This window comes from Macrosteles quadrilineatus, unplaced genomic scaffold (assembly GCF_028750875.1).
Source record: "Macrosteles quadrilineatus isolate MER2022 unplaced genomic scaffold, UCM_ALF_1.0 Scaffold_2__2_contigs__length_208266976, whole genome shotgun sequence".
Taxonomy (NCBI): domain Eukaryota; kingdom Metazoa; phylum Arthropoda; class Insecta; order Hemiptera; family Cicadellidae; genus Macrosteles; species Macrosteles quadrilineatus.
In genome coordinates, this window is record NW_026542595.1 from 39350086 (window position 1) to 39368921 (window position 18836).

The following is an 18836-nucleotide window of genomic DNA, read 5'->3' on the forward strand; positions in this document are numbered from 1 at the left end:
AAGTAGTTTTCATATATATGCATGAAAACTACTTTTTGTAAGTATGTGAAAGGTTTAAGTTTTCTAACAGATTAAGTTAAAAAGATATAAAGCCGTTTCCAGCTGATATTCAAGGTCAAAACTCTCAGCTGAACTAATAGCAGCTAATTCTTCAAACAAATGTTGATTATTTTTGAAGCCAATGCTATTTTTTGGACAAAACTGTCCTTTCACCAACTGACTCATTTTAGTTTTGTTAAATGTTTGCATGAACAATAAATAATATTCGTTGTCTTTATTTTTGTAAATTGTTTTTCTAAGTAAATTGTACTTAGATAGAGAACTGGTTACTCAAATGTTAATATCAAATAATAAACTTAATATCTAAATGTTAATATTTTGCGAATTTAATTGAAATATGATGTGTATCAAAACCTATGTATTTTCTTTACCAATTTCAACCAAATTTGGTGCTCATCGTCATTGAGTATTTGTAAATATTTTGACTTATTTTAAGGGTTGTTTCATCTCTTATTTTTATCAAATTTCCAAAATACAAATATGATTAAATAATTCTTAAACTTAAAATGAATAATTTTATTTTCTATTTGCAATAACTTCTTTAAGATTGCATTATACTACATTTCATTACTGCTATAATATACTTTCTCATAACCTTGATGCAGTTAATAAATGATCTGATATTTATCATTATTTACATATAAGTTAATTATTTTTTATGCATAATAATAGCTGTACAATTTAATTCTATTATTTTGACAAACATACTGTAAAGATTTTTGGAGTATCATACAATTGAACATTTGATCTACCTTTTTAAAAACCAATAATTATGAACTTAACATGATAAATATTTTTATAAATATTTGTTATATTTTTGTCCTTCAATCCTCCGACAATCAATGGTTAAAACGGAATGATAATTTTTCGATTTAAGCTATCCCATTATTAGTTATATTTTACTAAAATGATTTATATTCTATAATTGGAACTCTTATAAAATACTAATTAAAATTATGATAGCCTATACAAAAGTCATCACCAATTCAAGTATTTTAAGACCTTTATTATTTATGTTTTTTATTTGTATCCAGAAGGAATGTTTATAGTAAACTTAATCTCAACAGTTTTTTTCTTAATAATGTTCATCATCTTATGCATGGTCCAAGATACATTTAGCTGATATGTGTGATACATTCACTAATACATACATGTAATCATACTATCCTAACCAAAATAAACTTCGATCCCATTTTACCTTATAATTATAGGTTTGTACAGTTATTAAATAAATCTCCCCTAGTAATAGTGAATTGAAGAACATGAGGAAGGAATCAATGGAGAATGTGATATTGACGAGATATTAATGTGGTTAGAAGACATCCATCTTTTCATATCATCCCAGATGTAGCAACCAACTTTTTAAACTAGTCATAATATTGTATCATGTTAAAGTTCTAGATTCTTTGAATATTTTTTATACGCGTTTAACTAGAGCCTTAACAATAAAATTGTTGTAATGGGTACAAAATGTATTGTAGTTATAATATTGTTTTATCATAATAAATTTACGATTTGTATACACTTTACAAAGTGCTATGGCAATATTATCTATTGTGAAATAGAGAAAATTTGTTCGATGACTAATACTTGATCCATTTTATAACTATAACTATTGACTATATTGACATAGCTAACGCTAATTGTATTTGGTTCATTTGGCTGAATAAATGACCTATGACTTTTAACTAAATGTCAAATAAGCCGATCTGGTTATTATTGTAGGGAGGTTATTATGGCTATGGATAGTTGATTTTTGTAAATGGTTGATGTTAAGTGATTACAGCACCTTTTTTTAAAGCGGTCTTAAAGATTGAGGTTTTATCAAACATTTTTTCGAATTATATATTATTGTTGTTTTTTACATATATTTTTCAGTATATAAATTCAGTATATACATTTTTGTATGTATTTTCAAATATTTTTCTTTTTGTAAACTCTCCAACAAAAAACAATCTCCAAACACCCTGTTTTCCATAGGCTGAAGTTTTATGTTTTCATGATCGTTTTATCTTTACCTTATACACACGTATTTCGTAGTATAGAACAATAGATAACAATCGTAGTTAGCGGGAAAATATAATTCAGAACGCAAATTCTATTAAAATAACCATTTAGTTTGTTTTCCAGTTTGTTAAATTATTTTTTTAATTTTTTAGATTTTAATTTTGAAGTGCTATTAATTTTATATAATTTACAGATGAGATGTATTACATATGGTATGTTTTTCCAAATACATGTTACACATTGCCAGATGCATTACATATGTAGGTGTATTACATTGTACCTATTCAGAGAATAAATCACTATGACTAGATTGAAACGCCTCAGTAAGATTTGACTCCTCTAACCTTCATAAAACTAAACTTTATAAGGTCAACATTATTTGGAAGAGTTATATCCACGACATGGAATCAAATAAACCCACAGTAAAAAGCGACGTGCAATAATCTTAAAATATTACAATTAAACTCTGACAAAAATCCCAATACAACTAGTTTGATGCAGCCCCTAGCCCAAAAATATTGCGAGTTTAAGTGTACGCATAGGCCTAATAATATAATACAATTCCTACCATTTTTTATATTACATGCACCATTTTGATATGCTTGAAGTATGTGCCCCGAGTAAGATAAGGAAGAAGGTAAAATTATTTTATTTTCGCCATGTCACGACTTTTTTATATAGCTGTAATAACTGATTTATATGTATATTAAATCTTAAAACCAGAACATGATTATGAATGGTCAGCATAAAACACGAGTGTTTTTTTTTCAATTATATTATTAATGTAATGCAAGAAAAGTATAAGTTTAAACTGTAGCAATAATTCATTCATAACACGAAACCTACAGCACTGGGACTGTTATTTTTAATGATTTTTGCGTGAAATCTAAAATTTACTAACATGTTTGTACATGTGTTAGAATAAAAACTAATGTTGACAAATCAGTATTAGATATTTCTTTATACACTTAAATATTTTCACCAATTTCGATTTTGATGAAACATCTGTGACCTAATAAGCTGTGCATTAGCCTAGTTGGTATTGCTACACACGTGCTAAAATGTCTATTGCATTCTCATTTCGGAACTCAAAGCCAATATCAGTGCAACGTATCTACCAAAACTGTTTGACTAAATCGTATGTATGTAGAAGCAATTTAATAAAAACTGAAACGTTACAAATAAAATGTAAATTACTATGAATCAACAATTTGAGTCATTAAATTCCTTTCTTTTTAGGGGAAAAAATAGCCTAATGAACAACTCGTATATGTACTTATTTTCCTTCTTTATGAAATCAGAGCACCAAAATTTTAAAATGTGTGTCTAAATTTGAATTGAAACTTCCACTCTAAGGCGGACACCATTCTGTATCATAAAAAACAAGGCTTTGTTTTATTTTGCTTATTAAATGGTAGCTTTTAAAAATCTTTTTATGAGTAACGTTTTCAGGATTTATATGAAGCTTCTCTTAATACAAAAAATAATAAAATTAATTAAAATTTAAAAAAAAATTAATACAAAAATGGGACCAGGTGAAGGAAGAGCGAGACCTGGTGAGGTTGTCGTTCCTTTAATGACTTGCCTTTAAGACGCTCAATATGGTGTTGGGTTTTACCTTTGACTGCTTTACTATGCTATACAGAAACTATATTGAACACATTTCAGTGAAAATATTAGTATAGTAAATAACTACATTATAAATGTATCTAAAAAATGTAGTAGGAACAAAAAAAGTTGGTATGGTCATTAGTCGTGCAGTTTTTATCAATAATGTCAGTACCACTGTAAATGTATATGACCTTTCACACGAACTTCGATTGTACATTTGAATAAATTACGTAGAAGCGTTATTGAAATGTAAAGTATGTTAAACGTAAAAACCGTTGCACGCCTTCTTCGACATATTACTAGGTGGCGTTCGCAAAAGCATCCACAAAATTGAGCGGAGTCATCAAGGGTTCATATTATATTGTTTTTGTCATACTGCAGTAAAAACAGTCGTTTTAATGTATGAGTTGCGGGTCTAAAGTAGCATGTTTACTCTTTAGGGAGTAAAAATTGTTTTTAGCCTCTATGGAGTAAACATCAGCTGTTGTCAACTCAGTTGGAAATTTCGATTGTAAACGATTGAATGTATCGAAAACATGTATCGATTCGTGCTTCATATTTAACATTTGTTCAAAACAAGACTGAAGAGAGAGTTGACGAATCTTGTGTTCTACGGGGTGGATGAGTTCACTAAATACCGTTGGAGTTGAATTGATTACAAAATTTTTCTTCCCCAGGGGTTTAGTCTGATTTTAGTAATGTTTATTAAAATAATTACTGTTATTTCTTTTGATATGAGTTTATTTATTGTTATTAATTAATAGTTTATTCATTTACTGTTTTTACATAGTATATATATATATAAATTTTATAAATAAATACCTACCCAATATCCGACCTTAGTTTACACAGCTACATATTATATTTTATCTCATTTGTTGCATTTTTTGTATTGACTGACGTTTGCTATACAATAGTACAATTGTCAAAAAGCAATAAAGAGATTATTATTATTATTATATTCATTTTAACCTACAGTCTACAGTCTCTTCCCATAGCATTTTAGCATTGCAGATACATTAATCCATTCCCACACTCAACACTGCTCACCTTTACTTTGCTAAAGACAGTTCCCACACTCTGCACTGCTAGCCTTACGACTTCCTTCATCATTTCCTACGTCATAGACCTGTTTCATTACCTTCTCATAGCAATTTAGGATTGAAGATACATTAATCTAACTGCCACAAACGGTTCTCACACTATGCTAATACTTTACTACTGCCTAAGCCACTACCTACGTCGTGGACCTGTTTTAGCGAATTTCCCATATAGGGAATAAGCTATTACCGTAGTACTCATAATAAGACCTGGACGCGGGACCGATTTTTTTTCATTTTGAGGTCCCTAGAGGCCAAAAACACCATCCGTTCAAATTCATATATATATATTTATATATATATATATATGTGTCCATTAGCGCGATAACTCGAGCAAAAATGATCCGATTTTGATGAAATTTGGTACAAACGTGTAAACCTACATTTATTCAAACGAGTTCGCGATCCAGCAATATCGGACCATGGGAACAGGGGTTTATGGGGGGTTGTATGGGGTAAAAATGTGTTTTCCCCATTTTTTACCCTAAAAACAAAAAAATTTGCAATTTATTTCTAAACCGTTTTGTAGAGCTTAAAAAAAGAAATAATGTAGTATATTGAAGCACTGTTGTATGCCTAACGGTCACGGAGAAAATTCAAAAATAGTTTAATTTAAAATTCCCATGTTATTCTTATGGAGAAAATAAAAATTGTTGTAGTTTACTTGTTTATGGATATATATTGATAAAATTTGGCAAATTTATTTATTTCATCCCATACTATTCACGTATGGTCAAAAAACACTTTTTACCTTCCCCGTAGCAGCAAACCTAAGCACTTGTTAAATTCAATGTTATTTAAATAGGGAATAAATATGCCTTATTTATGGAAATATTTGAGTAAAAATGTAATCAGACAAGTTGAAATTCGCTTAGTCTGCAGGTTTGCTGCGGCGGGGGTATTTATCACTTTCCATAACATTTTAGTATTTTTACTATAGATAATAATCTACTTACGTATGCCAGTAGGTGTCAATTGTAGATAATTATGCTGTACACGTTTCGAGCCTAATACGGCTCATCTTCAACAGCATTTTTGTATGTAGAAATTCTTACATCGAGAGATGGTTGTCGACTATTTACAGGAACCACATATATACACAAACACGTTATCGCACGTTAAGGTAAACGTTTTACCTAAACGAGCGTATGCTACAAAATACGTGTAAATGGCATGCTAAAATGTTCTGTGTTTGTGTATATACGTGGTTTCTGTAAATAGTCGACAATCATATCTCAATGTGAAAATTTTTACATACAAAAATGCTGCTGAAGATGAGCCGTATTAGGCTCGAAACATGTACAGCATAATTATCTACAATTGACACCTACTGGCATACGTAACTAGATTATTATCTATAGTAAACATATTAAAGGTGTCAAGGCTGATTAATTTGATTTTAGTATTTTAGATACGTTAATCTAATTACCACAAACATTCCCCACACTTTGCACTGCTAGCCTTTACTACTTCTTTCACCATTTCCTATGTCGTGAGCATGCTTCCATCCCCTATCATAGCATTTCAGCATTGCAGATACATTAATCTAACTGTTACAAACGGTTTTCAGTTCCCACACTCCACACTGCTCACCTTACTACTTCTTTCACCTCTTCCTACATCGCGGACCTGTTTCCCTCTTTTCCCATAGCATTGTAAGATTGTAGAGACCTTAATCTAATCGTCATACACAGTTCCCACACTCCGGACAGCTCTATCACCTTGACTACTTCCTTCACCACTTCCTACGTCCCGGACCTGTTTCCCTCCCTTCCCATAGCATTTTATGATTGCAGATCCCTTAATATAATCGTCATAAACAGTTCCCACCCTCCGGACTGCTCGCCTTTACTACTTCCTTTACCACTTCCTACGTCACGGAACTGTTTACCTCTCTTCCCATAGCATTGTAAGATTGTAGAGACCTTAATCTAATCGTCATACACAGTTCCCACACTCCGGACAGCTCTATCACCTTGACTACTTCCTTCACCACTTCCTACGTCCCGGACCTGTTTCCCTCCCTTCCCATAGCATTTTATGATTGCAGATCCCTTAATATAATCGTCATAAACAGTTCCCACCCTCCGGAATGCTCGCCTTTACTACTTCCTTTACCACTTCCTACGTCACGGACCTGTTTCCCTCCCTTTCCATAGCAATTTAGAATTCCAGATACCTTAATCTAATCGTCATAAACAATTTACACACTACGGACAGATCGCCTAGACTACTTCCTTCACTACTTCCTACGGTGTCGCGGACGTGTTTTCCTCCCTTCCCATAGCATCATACGATTGCAGATACCTTAATCTAATCGTCACAAACAGTTCCCACAGTCCGGAATGCTTGCCTTTACTACTTCCTTCACCACTTCCTACCTACGTCACGGACCGGGTTCCCTCCCTTCCCATAGCATCATAGGATTGCAAATACCTTAATATAATGGTCATAAACAGATCCCACAACCCGAACAGCTCACCTTTACTACTTACATCACCACTTCGACACTTCCTACGTCGCGGACCTGTTTCCTTCCCTTCCAATAGCATTTTAGGATTGCAGATACCTTAATCTAATCGTCATAAACAGTTCCCACACTCCAGACTGCTCGCCTTTATTACTTCCTTCACCACTTCCTACGTCACGGACCTGTTTCCCTCCCTTTCCATAGCATTTTAGAATTGCAGATTCCTTAATCTAATCGTCATAAACAATTTCCACACTACGGATAGATCGCCTTGACTACTTCCTTCACCACTTCCTACGTCCCGGACCTGTTTTCCTCCCTTCCCATAGCATTTTAGGATTGCAAATACCTTAATCTAATCGTCATAAACAGTTTCCACACTCCAGACTGCTCACCTTTACTACTTCCTTCACCACTTTCTACGTCACGGACCTCAAGCTAGTTTCGTCATTTGATTATGTTTATGATCCATACCGTTTCTGTTCTAATATCTGTGGAATAATGCTATCAGCTATTTCTTTATCTACTGCATTTAAAAGCCAACAGCTGATCATATGTCTTTGTTTATTTGTCAAAAACTGCTTCCATAAGGATTACATTGAAACTTTGAGACCCAGTGGGGCGGATTCCTGAGAGACTTTTTTAACGCCATATAGATGTTGGCACTCACCGGTATGGTCTTTATCACCATGCAAAATTTGAAAACGATTGATTCAGCCGTCTAGGAGGAGTTTGCGTATTACGAAATACATAAGAGTCGACGTATAAGAGCTTCGCTCGCTTTGCTCGCTCCGCTCAATAATTAGGCCCGGCTAAATATTGATTATTTTAAAGACTTATAAGACGTGTCTTTTATTTACTTTCCGTAAAGATTTTTGTAAGAAATGTTAATTATATTGAACTGTTATGAACACCCTGAGTATTTCCAATAGTTACATACTTTTGGTTGAGTCTTTGAACTTATGAAAAATTAGGACTGTGGTTAGTTTTCAAATAACTCCTTTAATAACGGTACTTGACAATCGCTCGATTTCGAATAACAGGTACACTAGTTTCATAAAGGTTAGAATAAAAAAATTGCACACTTTGAAATGGGAATTCGTGATTGAGAGTGGAAAGGTGCCATTTATCTCAGTATTCCTCAAACTAAAAGAACATAATTTCTTTACAGCCTCTTTAATTTTACTATTTCAATCAAATTGCACCACATAGTATCATGTGGTAATATAATTTATCATTAGTCATAAAAACTTAAGGATCAGGGGCAGTAATATGAACTACGTGTGGACTACGCGGACTGTAACTTACTGTTTAATGATATGGGTTCTCGGCGACCGGCTTATAAATGGAAATTAAGTCTGCAACGGACTAGTTAGTAGTTACGTATTGTTGGGTCGCTAATAAATAATATTTTACCTAACTTAACTAACCAGTACAAACCCTGCTTCACAATATGCCTAATTTAGAAAGTCCTTTGCATAACAATTATATATTGGATTTATAATATTCATAATATTTTATAACATTTTAGCATTTTATCAATGCTTTTAGATTTAATTTTACGAAAAGCTCCGTTAGCCCTAAGGATAGATACTAGACTTATCCAGATCAGGGTTATGATATTAATGATATAATATGAGGGGCATTATATGGTGTTCATAAGGGGTTTTATGATGTAAAGATTTAAAAAATAAAACTGCGTACATTGTGATAAAATGATTGCCATTATCTTATTGGCAGAGTATCAACGTATATCCGAGATAAACTTATCTATACTCAGCAGCATTGTTTGTTTACAAGTGAATGGTTGGGTATTTTTTCTCTTTTTTACGGAAAATGTTAAGGAATACAAGTTTTTGAGTTTGAAAATACTATAAACGTAATATTGAATAACCGCATCGATGCACCAAAAAGATGTCCTGGTTAAGATTAGAGATCTAATTTTGATCGATATTGAATTTATTAAGATATATTCACATAATCACAGCGTCATCACGAAATCAAAACGTAATTTTGCATAAATATTTACTACTTACTCATAATTAGCTAAACATTTTTATAAAAAAACTATATATATACAGGGTGAGTTTTAATTGTCCCCCCCCCCAACTTTTTTCTACATTTTTTCAAATATCAATCCCAGACTACTCCCAAACATTGTTAGGTAGTAAGTACTTCATTTTGACAAGGTGGTCATTTTCGGCCGCCATCTTGGATCCGCCATATTGGATGCAAAATTTTTTTTCAAATGTAAAGGTTGGGTTGTGACCCATTATTTCAAACTAGATTTTTACCCTGATTACAAAGCCGCAAATTGTTTTTAAAAATCTTGATTCATTCTAAAGTTATGAGGGCTTTTTAAAACTTTATTTTTAGCCCATTTTAACATTGTGCATTTACAATTTAAGACCATAATCTCAAAATAGTGCTAGATAAAGATAAGTATACACTACCAGTAATTGTCGACCTATTTTCACTTGGTTATGACACGTGGTATTTTTTTCGGCCGCCATCTTGGATCCGCCATTTTGAAATGTGATAAATTATTTTAAATATGAAGGGGGTGTTGTGACCCATCATTTGGAACTACTTTTTTAAGCTAAACTCAATGCCGCAATCCATTTTTTGTTATCAAGTTTAATTTATAAAATATTGCCATTGTTTTGAAAAAAATATCAATATTTAAAAATCAAAAAATGAAAATGATAAACGGATCATGGAATTAAGTTCAGCTTAAAAAAGTAGTTCGAAATGATGGGTCACAACACCCCCTTCATATTTAAAATAGTTTATCACATTTCAAAATGGCGGATCCAAGATGGCGGCCGAAAAAATACATCAGGCATAACCAAGTGAAAATAGGTCGACAATTACTGGTAGTGTATACTTATCTTTATCTAGCACTATTTTGAGATTATGGTCTTAAATTGTAAATGCACAATGTTAAAATGGGCTAAAAATAAAGTTTTAAAAAACCCTCATTACTTTAGAATGAATCAAGATTTTTAAAAACAATTTGCGGCATTGTAATCAGGATAAAAATCTAATTCGAAATAATGGGTCACAACCTCACCTTTACATTTGAAAAAAAATGATGCATCCAATATGGCGGATCCAAGATGGCGGCCGGAAATGATCACCTTGTCAAAATGAAGTGCTTACTACCCAACAATGTTTGGAAGTGGTCTGGGATTGATATTTGAAAAAATGTAGAAAAAAGTTGGGGGGGGGGGACAATTAAAACTCACCCTGTATATTATATACAAGTGTTAGCACTACAATCGAGACAAACGTCAGTCGGTATATCAGTCAGCCGATTCTAGTCGCTCATCTGTTATCTTAGTTTGCCTACTTAAAAAATAATTTCCTAGCACTATTATTTGTTACATAAGTTATATAATATTGATTAAAGAAACTAAAACTTTTTAATAGCGTGTTAATTAAAATGACTTTTTATTTCATCTATCTTGATTAACTATCCCCAACTAGCTACTAACTATTTAACTAGCTCTTGAGTGCTATTTTGAGTAGTTGTAGATTTGCAAGCCGTCCTATAAAAACCGAGGCTGAATACAAAGCTTCAACTATCTTTTTACAATATATTACAGAACACAATGTTGCTGAAGGCATGTGGCTAACAAAAGTAAAGTCTAGTACAGCTATTAAAATCTTAGAAGCGAGTGAAATCGTAAAATAGAGTATGATGTGTTTGAAAAATTAAAAAATTCAGAAAACTGACGTTAAAAGTAATTTGGTACCAAATTAATACAAGAATGGATTTAAAAAAGCTACGAAAATAATCATAAACAACCCATAGTTGAAGAGCAACTCGAGTGAGCTGGTAAACAAGAAGGTAAAAAACACTACCAAGTAACAAATTATACAGGGTGGCTGAAAAGTAACTTGCACCCCCCCCCCCTTAACTTTTCAACAATTTGAGATATTTGAAATCGGTTTGGGGTAACATTATTGAACACGATTCTGTCTAGTGGTTTACTTTTTGCAATGGTATTTTATTTTCCACGAGGACTCTGCGTAGCATTTATACAGGGTGGCTGAAAAGTAACTTGCACCCCCAATTTACTTTTCAGCCATTTGAGATATTTGAAATCGGTTTGCGGCAACCTTCTTAGATATGAGAGGCTACAATAATTATGGTCAATTTTGAAAATTTTGCCCTTAGGGGTAGTGGGGGTAGGGGGTATCTCAAAATTTTCAAATGACAAGTATAGTCGAGTTTGGTATCATTTTACAGGTCTTGACGAAACATAAACATTGACATAAAGAAAACCAAAATCGGTTCACTAATAACAAAATGGCGCCCTAAAACGTTTCAAATCCAAATAACCATGAGGGTGGCGAAAAAAATATCTAGCACCCTCTTTAACTTTTAAACCATTTGAGATATTTGAAATCGGTTTGCGGCAACCTTCTTGGATATGAGGGGCTACAATAATTATGGTCAATTTTGAAAATTTTGCCCTCAGGGGTAGCGGGGGTAGGTGGTATCTCAAAATTTTCAAATGACAAGTATAGTCGAGTTTGATATCATTTTACAGGTCTTGACAAAACATAAACATTGACATAAAGAAAACCAAAATCGGTTCACTAATAACAAAATGGTGCCCTAAAATGTTTCAAATCCAAATAACCACGAGGGTGGAAAAAAATTTACTTGCACACACTTAAACTTTTTAACTATTTGAGATATTTGAAATCGGTTTGCGGCAACCTTCATAGATACAAGGGGCTACAATAATTATGGTCAATTTTGAAAATGTTGCACTTAGGGGTAGCGGGGGTAGGGGGTAGCTCAAAATTTTCAAATAGCAAGTATAGTCGAGTTTGGTATCATTTTACAGGTCTTGACAAAACATAACAAATAACATAAAGAAAATTGAAATCGGACCATTAATAACAAAATGGCAGCTAAAAATGATTAAGACAATGGTTATTTAAAGAAATTTTGAACTGCCATTTTGTTATTAATGGTCCGATTTCTATTTCCTTTATGTTAATTGTTATGTTTTGTCAAGATCTACAAAATGTTACCAAACTCGACTATACTTGCTATTTGCAAATTGTTGAGCTACCCCCTACCCCCGCTACCCCTAAGGGCAAAATTTTCAAAATTGACCATAATTATTGTAGCCCTTTATATCTAAGAAGGTTGCCGCAAACCGATTTCAAATATCTCAAATGGTTTAAAAGTTAAAGAGGGTGCTAGATATTTTTTTCGCCACCCTCATGGTTATTTGGATTTGAAACGTTTTAGGGCGCCATTTTGTTATTAGTGAACCGATTTTGGTTTTCTTTATGTCAATGTTTATGTTTCGTCAAGACCTGTAAAATGATACCAAACTCGACTATACTTGTCATTTGAAAATTTTGAGATACCCCCTACCCCCACTACCCCTAAGGGCAAAATTTTCAAAATTGACCATAATTATTGTAGCCTCTCATATCTAAGAAGGTTGCCGCAAACCGATTTCAAATATCTCAAATGGCTGAAAAGTAAATTGGGGGTGCAAGTTACTTTTCAGCCACCCTGTATAAATGCTACGCAGAGTCCTCGTGGAAAATAAAATACCATTGCAAAAAGTAAACCACTAGACAGAATCGTGTTCAATAATGTTACAGTGTTTCTATGGCAGTGTTTATTATTAAACAAGTAAATATTTTTCCACGTGTATGATTCGAACGGGCGTACCTGAATTTAGTAGTTCTGATTTTGTAGCTCAGCATACAAAATCTCACCTCGTACTATGAAAACAAGATTGTGCATGCCTCTAGATACAAAATGCCTAATGAGTTTTGTCCAAGGTATTTTGTTTAGATATACTTACTGAACCCGTGCTTTCCTTGCAATCTTTTACCATTATGATAAGGTGTATTATGTGTCTTGATTTGTTTCCAATTTGTATCACCTTTCAGTACTAAAACAATTATAACTTAAAAGCCAATAATTATATAAGTGCATTTCATGTTTGATATCCAAGGTTGTGTCAATGAACGGGTAACTTTTAATCGCTATGGTACAATCTAATTTACTCTTCAGTCTACATCAAAAGATTTAGCTATTTTACATTGTTTACAGGTTTTCTTATGAAGTATTGCCAGAGTATTCAAAGTCCAGAGCCAGGCAATACAGTGCCTGTGCGGCTATCAACAACTGCTCCATAATTCAGTAGTTTGCCTCGGGTCGTTTAATTTAATTACTTCTCTCCCAACATGATATACCAATTCCAGCTGTGACATGATTATTCCGCATTAATCTATAAGGAAACGTGAATGCTGATTAAAGTAAATGGGTATATAGTTGTATTTTTCTATGTTTAATTAGAGTAGGAGCATTGAAGTTTCCTGTATGTCCAATCGTCAAATTACAAAATATGTTGCTATAAATATGTTCAAAATAATGCTCAGTATTGTCAGACAAGCTTTTGACTTAAGTTGGTTGATTGCTGTGCCGTTACTCAACTGATTAAATTATTGCCATAGATAAAACAGCTTTCCCTGTAGGGTGGCTTAAAAGTAACTTACCCCCCCCCCCCCCATTACTTTTCAACCATTTGAAATATTCGAAATCTGTTTGCGGCAACATTCTAAAATATAAGGGGCTACAATAATTATGGTCGATTTTGAAAATTTTGCCCTTAGGGGTAGTGGGGTAGGGGATAGCTCAACATTTTCAAATGACAAGTATAGCCGAGTTTGGTATAATTTTACAGGTATTAAAAAAAACATAAAAATTGACATAAAGAAAACCAAAATCGGCCCACTAATAACAAAATGGCACCCTAAAACGTTTTAAATCCAAATAACCATTATGAAGGTGGCAAAAAAATTAACTTGCACCCCCTTTAAATTGTTAACTATTTGAGATATTTGAAAGCGGTTTGCAGCAACTAGTTCGAAAATAAAGGGCTACAATAGTTATGGTCAGTTTTGAAAATGTTTCCCTTACGGTTAGCGGGGGTAGGGGGTAGCTCAAAATTTTCAAATAGCAAGTATAGTCGAGTTTGGTATCATTTTACAGGTCTTGACGAAACATAAAAATTGACATAAAGAAAACCAAAATCGGCCATCATTACAATTCACAGCATTTCGTAAAGCAGGATTTAGAAAGCAGTAATAGTATATGGCACTTACAAGGATATTACCTTTATTAGGTAAATAATAACAAAAAGTAACAAAAGCAGCTATTATTATGTAGAGGGTACACATAAAACTGCATTACATCGAAACATTAAACACACATTAACATATTACATATGAAATTACATCGTGTTATACTGGTTAATAAACTAATGTACGTGTAATCGATAGCTGAATTTGCAGAAATTTAAGCACTAACAAAATATTAATTAGGTTTTGTACGGCATCACATATAATACCGGTTTGTGTTAAGTAATTTTTCTCTTTGGACAGTTAATTCACATAAAAACAGGTTTATGTCATGTGAATACACTACATAATCCAATACTAAAGAGATTGAGATTTATTAAAGCGCTATGTTAAGTAGGCCTATATAAATAAAAAAATATAGATGTTGTTATATTTGTATACTAGTAAAACACTAAATATTGTGTTTTGGTTATAACAATACTCATTTTACAAACAAGACATATACGAGTACAATTAACGAACATGTAATAAAAAACCAACCATCCGACTCCTTATTTAATGTCTGGGCATGTACAAAATACTTTTTGTTGTATGATAGTTGGAATCAAAATTGAATGGTTTGCTTCTATTTTGTGGTAACAATAATCTTGGTGTAGGCATTATTATTTATAACTAGCTGTTGTACCCGTGCTTTGCAACTGGAAGAAGACACAAAATAGAAACATTTTAATCTTTGCATCTGTTGCATATTATAGTTACACATCCGCCAACGCTTTTAGAAACAAAATTCAACTTTTATAGCCTTAATAGAAACGTTTAAGTTATGACTTTTAAATCTGGTAAGTAGTGGATACCACCATTTTGGTTTTGTTTTAAAGCTTGTATAGGCTGATATGAGAAAAACTGACCAAATCTTTGAATAAAGCTTTGACATACATGATTTACCTTCATCTCCCTTAATTACAAATCTTTTAATTTATTATTGACATTAATTTTAAATTTCAATTTTGAAGCTGCAAAAATACTAATTATTAAATTTAAATGATTTTTTTTAAATTCCACTCTTCTTTATATAAAATTTACTAATCCTTCCATCTTCAGTTTCTTCACTCACAATAAATCATTAGCAAAACTAAGTCAGCTGTTATAAACTTTAGAAATATTGCTGTGCCTTATCAATAACAGTCTTTTGAAATATTAAAGAAACTATATCTATCTCTTCTAATATATAAAATTCTCGTGTCACAGTGTTTGTCTGCAAACTCCTCCGGAACGACTTCACCGATCGTTATGAAATTTGGTGTGTAAATTCTGTAGGTATGCGAATCGGACGTAAACTATTTCCCGTTTCGAAATTCTTAAAAGGGCTCCGCCCCAGTGGCTCTGGAGTTACCCATGTTAACCTTATGAGAAATGGAATTAATAAATCTTAACAGCTGTTTCAATTAAACAAGTTGGTTCTGTTCTATGATGTTCAATAGCATTACAGTTACAAGGATTACCAACAGGGTGCAGCACTATTATTTCTTTTACATTTATGACAACAGCTAATTTTCAACCAAAAGGTGAGTGAGCGTAGCGAACGAGCTCTAACCCAAAGGTGAGTGAGCGTAGCGAACGAACTTCAACCAGGACGTGATTGAGCGATGCGAACGAGATCATCTTGAAAATTAAACGTAACGGTACTTTCTTTCCATCGGTCTGTCTTAGGGGAAACCTATAACTTAGGCGATACGAAGTTCGCCGGGTCAGCTAGTAGTTACTATAAAAAATTTTGAACAAATAATTTAGCATTAAAGACAGCAGAGAAAACTAATATGATTATCAAAGCATCAAGGACTAAAAAAATGTAATAGCAAATACAGTATATGTTTCATTGCATCTCTGATTCTACTCTATAAAAATATCAACAAAAAACTTAATATACAAACCAGTTCTTTTAATCAGTTCCATCGTACATTGCCTTTACATTTTCACACTTACCATTAAGTAAACATAGTAACAGATATTTCATTGATTTTATAAACAAAAGAACACTGTGTACTGCTTAGTTTTATGATATTTTCCTTGGTTTAATTTAATCAGTGGTGTGGCAAAACACAAATAATAAATGTATCAAATAAAGTAAGTGTGAACTGAAAGCTATGTTAAGATAAAATAAGAGTATTTCGTATTACCATTTGATAATTAAATATAGTTACACATATACAACAGATTTTAGAAAACAAACATCATCTTAGTTATTGATGATATTCTTTAGTTTAATTCAAGCATAGGTTTAGCAAAACACAATCACTTTGTTAAGTTAATCTAACACAATCATGTTAAGCAGTTAGAATTTATTTAAAGTAGCCTCCAAATTCATGCAAAACATCTATACATTGTAATTTGCAAACAGTTTCCATGAAAACATATATCAATAACATTATTTTCATAACTTAGACGATTTAAAAAATCCAAAGCAGAGCCGACGGTTATAGAATCTTTTTTTTCTATAATCATTGACATAGCTTTAGAATAAATAATCCATGATAAAAGGATAGATTAAAATAAACCTACCTCATAGTTAAAGAAAATATTATATTTAATTTCTTTGTGTCAGCTGTCTGAAATTGTGAAATATGCAGTTTAGCAGTTCTTCTTGTTTACATATAAATGTCAAAGCAAATGTAAACAAACATTGTTAGTGTTCTCATCGCAGTCATGGAGACTAATCAATATTTACTTTTAAAATGTTCACCTCAGAACTGTTAAAGCCAAAGGGGCAAAGCCTACTGTCAGTATCGAAATGTGAATAGTCCTATAATGGTCCTTGGTATGGTAACTATATTTTTGTAAAATTTAAGCCCAATTGGTTCAGTAGTTTTTGCACCTATTAGTAACACACATACAGACAGACACCATTAGATTTTTATATAATAGTATAGATAGCATAGTCACTTTATTTACAAGAAGCGTATTTATTCAACCCCTTATTATTGATCACATGTGTACAACAACTCGGTAACTATTGTATTGTTATTGTTTTAGAACTAGAACCTAACAAAAGGTCATCGTTCGTAAAACAGTACATGATACAGTCCTGGCACGTACTTCTTAAGACCGCAGTGTCCCTACTTTATCTTTGGCTTAACAGAGACCCCAAATAAGAAGCAATAACTCATGTAACTGTTCCAATAGATTTCCTTTAAAGTAATCGTAAAATCAATTTCAAATAAAAAAAAACATGTATATAAACAAATTGTATCTCTTGTAATACTTGATTAGAACCTTAAATGTCTAAGTCCCCTCTCTTCCCTGGGAAAATTTTATCATAGATGACAACTCAGCCACATGGAAATCATAAATTTGCTTTACTAATGAATTGGGTAATTATGTCAAACTTTATAATAATGACTCTTTGTTATGTGGTTTGCAAGGATGTTATGGCTATCTGATATTTCTGATGCATTTTAAAATACAGATTTTAAAGTGGAAAAAAGCCTGTTATTTTAATTTTGTTTCCTTTTTTAAATATATTTTAATATTATCTAATATTTCTAGTGTATTTTGAAATAGAGATTTGTTGTATTAAAAAAACCCCGTTATTTTCATTTTGTTTCCTTTTTTGAATATTTTATTTAAGGGCCCTTCATCATACTGCCTTCATCATAAGTGCCGTTTTAAACCAAAATATAACCAGAAGCATAGTAGTTAAACTTAAGTATTAACGTTACTACTGCTACCACCTATTGTAGACCGACGTTAAATCTTTTCTTTTACGCTGTTGTAATGATAAATGTACTATTATTGCAAAACTGTTCACCCAATGATAATTTACAAAATTGTGTATTATTTTTCACTTGGTTTCTAAATAAAAATACTGTGCAGTAACCTACGATACTTTCATTTATAATGTTAAACATAAACACTGAAACCTGTTAAACGTTTTGCAATACGAAAGAGAGTAAAAACAAAAATCATTTCACATTAGTTTATATTGTGGGAATAATTCGCTTACTCAATAATCAGTTTTTTTTACATGAATATTTATATGAAATAATTCAACTTAATTTTAATTAACAATCACTTTAAGTGACCAATGTAAAAAAATCTATGCCAACCAGTATTTACATTCAACAATCGGAAAGTCCAATGATTATTTATATAGCTTCAAGGGGGAAAGCTTGGGCGATAAGATAAAGTGTTTTTTGCATGAAGCAGGAGGATATTGGTTATCTGTCAGACTGAATTTATTCAAATAATTCAAACCAAGTCTAAGTAGAGAAATAAATAGTAGCCTACTTATTAGCATAAAGAGTAGTCTTATTATCCTACTTATTACGATCATGAATTCTTTACTCGTATTTCCTGTACCTATTTTTAACATTTGTATTTGACAAATCCCTGTCCAAGTTTTTTATTTAGCATAGCAGTTGAATATTGTCATTTTCTGAAGCCTTTCGTTAAATTATATTTCA